Source organism: Lithobates pipiens, unplaced genomic scaffold (assembly GCF_037356315.1).
Source record: "Lithobates pipiens isolate NorthernLeopardFrog02 unplaced genomic scaffold, aLitPip1_a1.2 Scaffold_8, whole genome shotgun sequence".
NCBI classification, from domain to species: domain Eukaryota; kingdom Metazoa; phylum Chordata; class Amphibia; order Anura; family Ranidae; genus Lithobates; species Lithobates pipiens.
Window position 1 is genome coordinate 634,064,841 of NW_027507903.1, and position 6,000 is coordinate 634,070,840.

A 6,000-nucleotide genomic window follows, 5' to 3' on the forward strand; every position below is an offset into this window, starting at 1 on the left:
GCGGCCCTGCTGAAGAAAAGCATCCCTACAACATGAAGCTGCCACCACCATGTTTCACGGTTGGGATGGTGTGTTCAGGGTGATGCGCAGTGTTAGTTTTCCGCCACACATAGCATTTTGCTTTCAGGCCAAAAAGTAAAATTTTGGTCTCATCTGACCTGAACACCTTCTTCCTCATGTTTCCTGTGTCCCCCACATGGCTTCTCGCAAACTGAAAATGGGACTTCTCATGAATTTCTTTCACCAATGTCTTTCTTCTTGTCACTCTTCCATAAAGGGCAGATTTGTGGAGAGGACGACTAATAGTTGTCCTGTGGACAGATTCTCCCACCTGAGCTGTGGATCTCTGCAGAGTTCCCATGGGCCTCTTGGCTGCTTCTCTGATGAATACTCTCCTTGCCCGGCTGGTCAGTTTAGGTGGACGGCCATGTCTTGGTAGGTTTGCAGTTGTGCCATACTCTTTCCATTTTCATATGAGGGATTGAACAGAGCTCCGTGAGATGTTCAAAGCTTGGGATATTTCTTTATAACCTAACCCTGCTTTATACTTCTCCACAACTTTATCCCTGACCTGTCTGGCGTGTTCCTTGGCCTTCATGATGCTGTTTGTTCACTAAGGCTCTCTAACAAATCTCTGAGGGCTTCAGAGAACAGCTGTATGTATACTGAGATTAAATTACACACAAGTGGACTTTATTTACTAATTAGGTGACATCTGGAGGCAATTGGTTCCACTAGATTTTAGTTAGGGGTATCAAAGGAGAGGGGGCTGAATACAAATCCCCCCACACACACTTTTCACATATTTATTTGTAAAAAAAAAAAATTGAAAACAATTTATCATTTTCCTTCCACTTCACAATTATGTGCCACTTTGTGTTGGTCTATCACAGAAAATCCCAATAAAATACATTTACATTTTTGGTTGTAACATGACAAAATGTGGAAACCTTCAAGGGGTATGAATACTTTTTCAAGGCACTGTATATATCACCATATATAGATATATGGACTATATACACAGGATATATACAGACCATGTTTAATACAAAAGGATGAGCCATCCTAATTAACATTCCTCAGCTGGGAAGGGGGACCAGAGAGCCCAGACAGGCCGGGATCTACATAGAGCACTGTGTCCCGGGACATCAGTGCAGGCGCTGCAGTGTATATGTGACCCGACAATGACCCCCACCTACTGCTGGAGACAGGAAATCCCATCATACAGCAACCCCTGAGGACTACATACACACGGCTAACCCACACAGCTGACACTCTAATATACAGAGAGAGGTGTGTCCTGCAGAGCTGACACTCTAATACACAGAGAGGACACATATACAGCATATAGAGAGATGTGTGTCCTGCAGAGCTGACACTCTAATATACAGAGAGAGGTGTGTCCTGCAGAGCTGACACTCTAATACACAGAGAGGACACATATACAGCATATAGAGAGATGTGTGTGCTGCAGAGCTGACACTCTAATGTACAGATAGATGATATAGTATATAGGGGGATGTGTCTCCTGCAGAGCTGACACTCTACTATATAGAGAGGGGATACAGTATATAGAGAGATGTGTGTCCTGCAGAGCTGACACTCTAATATACAGGGAGAGGATACAGTATATATAGGGATGTGTGTCCTGCAGAACTGACACTATAATATACAGGGAGAGGATACAGATACAGTATATATAGGGGGATGTGTCTCCTGCAGAGCTGACACTCTAATATACAGAACATATAGGGATGTGTGTCCTGCAGAGCTGACACTCTAATATACAGATACAGTATATATAGGGATGTGTGCCCCACAGAGCTGACACTCTAATATACAGAGGGGATACAGTATATATATATATATATATATATATATAGATAGAGAGAGAGAGAGAGAGAGAGAGATGTGTGTCCTGCAGAGCTGACACTCTAATATACAGAGAGAGGATACAGACACAATATATATATATATATATAGAGATGTGTGTCATCTATACATATATAGTAGAGTGTGATCCATACATACAATGATGGGTGGGGTATGGATATTGGATAATATATTGGGGGGGGGTGGTGTATATATATATATTATAGGGGGTGGGGGTGGGGAGTACACACATATATATATATGATGTATATAGGAAATGATGACGAGGGCAGCATCCAATATACAGACATGGAGCTCCATACATCACACACAGGGCTGCTGTCATCCTCATCCCGGAGGAGGAAGGGGGAGGGGACACACACTCTATTATAGACAATGTGTCATCCTGATCCTCAGCAGACAATGTACAGCCGGGGTGTAGAATGGAGGACACTCACCTGTGTGCAGAGCGCTGATGGAAGCTGGCACAGCACTGAGCCGAGTACAGAGGAGGAGGAGGAGGAGGGATAGCTGGGAGAGGAGGAGTGGGCAGGGCGAGGGGGAGGAGCCGGGGGAGGGAAGGGAGGGGCAGCGCCCTCTATTGTTCTCCCCTCCCCCTCCTCCTCTGTATTACATGTTACAATGTATCAGAGAGAAGAGATGTGTGTGATCTGTATAGAGGAGACACTCATACCCCTCCTCCATCATCATCATCAACCTTATCATTTATATCCTCATCATTATTATTATTATCATCATTATTATCATTTATATCATCATCTGATGTGTGCAGTATTCTGTGCTATGCTTTTCATATATACACTCTTATTAATAATATTATTATTATCATCATTATCAGCTGCACTATCCCATTATTATTATTATTATTATTATTATTATTATTATTATTATTATTACTATTGTAAGCTCATATTTGCAGAATTTTCTGCTGTGTCACCCTTATATATTATTATTATTATTATTATTAGCAATAATATATATTTTTTATTATTATCGGTTGAGTATCCTCTGCTATGCCAGTTTTAAGTACATTATTATTATTATTATTATTATTATTATTACTTTTATTTTTAATAGCTAATATCTGCAGTATCTCCTGCTATGCCACTACTTAATACAGTATTATATTATTATTATTTTTTATTATTATTTTTTACTATTATTTTTATTATTATCCCCTGCTAAGTCACCCTTATTTACACTATTATTATATTATTATTATTATTTTTACCAGCTGACATCTAAAGTGTCTGCTGCAGTGCCGCCATGGCACCCCTATTTACACTATATATACTTTATATACTATTATTATTATTATTGTAATTATTAATATTATTATTGGTATTATTATTGTTATTATAGTTGGCAGTGTTCTTTGTTATCCACCTGTACTTATTATTTTCATTATTATCATCATTATTATTTACTATTATTTTAATTATTGTTAATATTATCACCTGATATTGTAAATATCCCCTGCTAAGTCACCCTTATTTACACTATTATTTATATTATTATTATTATTATTATTTTTATTATTTTTAGTAGCTAATATCTAAAGTATCCGCTGCAGTGCCACCATGTCACCCCTAAATACACTATATGTCCTTTATATACTATTATTATTGTAATTATTAATATTATTACAGTTGGCAGTGTCCTTTGCTATCCACCTTTGTTTATTATTTATTAGTATCATTATTATTATTGTTTTTTATTATATTTATTATTATTTACTTTTTTTATTGTTATTATTAACAACTGATATTTGCAATATCCTCTTCTATGTCCCCTTATTTACACTATTATTATTATTATTATTATTATTATTATTACAGTGGGCAGTGTCCTTTGCTATCCACCTTTAATATTATTTACTTTTTTTATTGTTATTATTATCAGCTGATATTTGCAATATCCCCTGCTATGTCACCCTTTTTACACTATTATTATTATTACTATTATTACATAGTTACATAGTTAGTTAGGTTGAAAAAAGACACAAGGCCATCCAGTTCAACCATAAAACAAATAAATAAATAATTATTAATATTATTATTATTATTACAGTTGGCAGTGTCCTTTGCTTTACCTATTATTTATTATTTGTGTTACCTTTATTTATTATTATTCCCTGTTTTAATTTAATTTAACAATTTTAATTATTGTTATTATTATCAGCTGATATTTGCAATATCCCCTGGTATGTCACCCTTATTTACACTATTATTATTATAATTACAATTTTTAGCAGCTGATATCTAAAGTATTCCCTGCTATGTCACCCCATTTACACTATATATACTTTATATACTATTATTATTATTATTATTATTATTATTATTATTATTATTATTATTATTATTATTATTACAGTCAGCAATGTCCTTTGCTATCCACCCTTATTTATTATTTATTAGTATCATTATTATTATTATTATTTATTATATTTATTATTGTTATTATTAACTGATACCTGCAATATCCCCTGCTATGTCATTCTTATTTACACTATTATTAATATTATTATTATTTTTAGCAGCTGATATCTAAAATATCCACTGCCATGTCCCCCTATCTAAGCTATATATACTTTATATACTATTATTATTATTATTATTATTATTATTATTATTATTATTGGCATTATTACTATTATTACAGTTGGCAGTGTCCTTTGCTATCCACCTTTATTTATTATTATTATTATTATTTACTATTATGTTTATTATTGTTATTATTATCAGCTGATACTTGCAATATTTTATTACCTGCTATGTCACCCTTATTTACACTATTATTATTATTATTAGCAGCTGATATCTAAAGTATCCACTGCCATGTCACCCCTATTTAAGCTATATATACTTTATATACTATTAATATTATCGGTATTATTACTATTATTGCAGTCGGCAGTGTCCTTCGCTATCCACCTTTATTTATCATTATTATTTACTATGAATTTTATTATTGGTATTATTATCAATTGATACTTGCAATATCACCTGCTATGTCACCCTTATTTACACTATTATTTTTATTATTATTATTAGCAGCTGATATCTAAAGTATCCACTGTCACTAATACAGTATTATATTATTATTATTATGCTTTACTATTATTTTTATTATTATCCCCTGCTAAGTCACCCTTATTTACATGATTATTTATATTATTATTATATTTAGCAGCTGACATCTAAAGTATCTGAGGCAGTGCCTCCATGGCACCCCTATTTACACTATATATACTTTACTATATTATTATTATTATTGGTATTATTACTATTATTACAGTTGGCAGTGTCCTTTTCTATCCACCTTTATTTTTTATTATTATTATTATTATTATTATTATTATTATCCACCCTTATATTTTATTATTAACTTTAGCCAATCTCTACAGCATCCTCTGCTATTCCACTATTCATACAGACTTATTTTATTATTATTATTACTAATATTAATCATTATTAGTAGTTATTAGTAATGTATTTTTTCAGGCCCTTTGTCTGGGGAGTTATCTATTGAGGGGTCCAACAAAGAGAAGTTTTGGGGAGAGGTGAAGGTCCACAGGGCAGTAATCACCGGTCCGGCCACGACACGAGGTTCAGGTAGAAAGGCCACATGCATTAATGGGGCACTAAACAAAGGATAAGTCCAGAATGGGGACACAGTACCATAAATAGTGAGTTCCGGTACACAAAGCCACTCTATGGAATGGCAAGGAGGGGACCAGAGTCACCCTGACAGAGAGGTAAGTCCAGAGGAACACAGGACAATAACTCGGGTGCAGTGAGGGGCAAACAGGCTACAGTAAGGATTGTACAGAAGGCTTCTAGGTCTAGGGAGGCGGAGGGGCAGGTCTCATGTACCCGGTAGCAGCTGGGCATGCACAAGGTGAAGATCACAGAGAGTCCTGGGGAAGGTGGAGGCCCACAAAGGCAGCACCAGCATTTAGAAGAGATCAGTGAGGAAGGAGACTCGATCTGGTGACAATGTGGACAAAGACAAGCTGCCAAGCTGCTCAATGGCAATTTTTAGATTGGGAATTATACTCCCCCCTCAAAGATGTTATGTATGGAACCCTAATAAGAAACTCTG

At 35.1% G+C, this 6,000-nt stretch overlaps 1 protein-coding gene across 1 annotated transcript in view; it reads right to left on the minus strand.

Moving 5' to 3' along the window:
• LOC143962424 (uncharacterized) overlaps positions 1–2,432 on the minus strand; it is an 83,623-nt gene extending 81,191 nt beyond the window's left edge. Inside the window, 1 exon segment of the mRNA XM_077471701.1 lies at positions 2,331–2,432. The gene's annotated coding sequence lies outside the window, so the exon portion shown is untranslated.
• Positions 2,433–6,000: the final 3,568 nt, after the last annotated feature.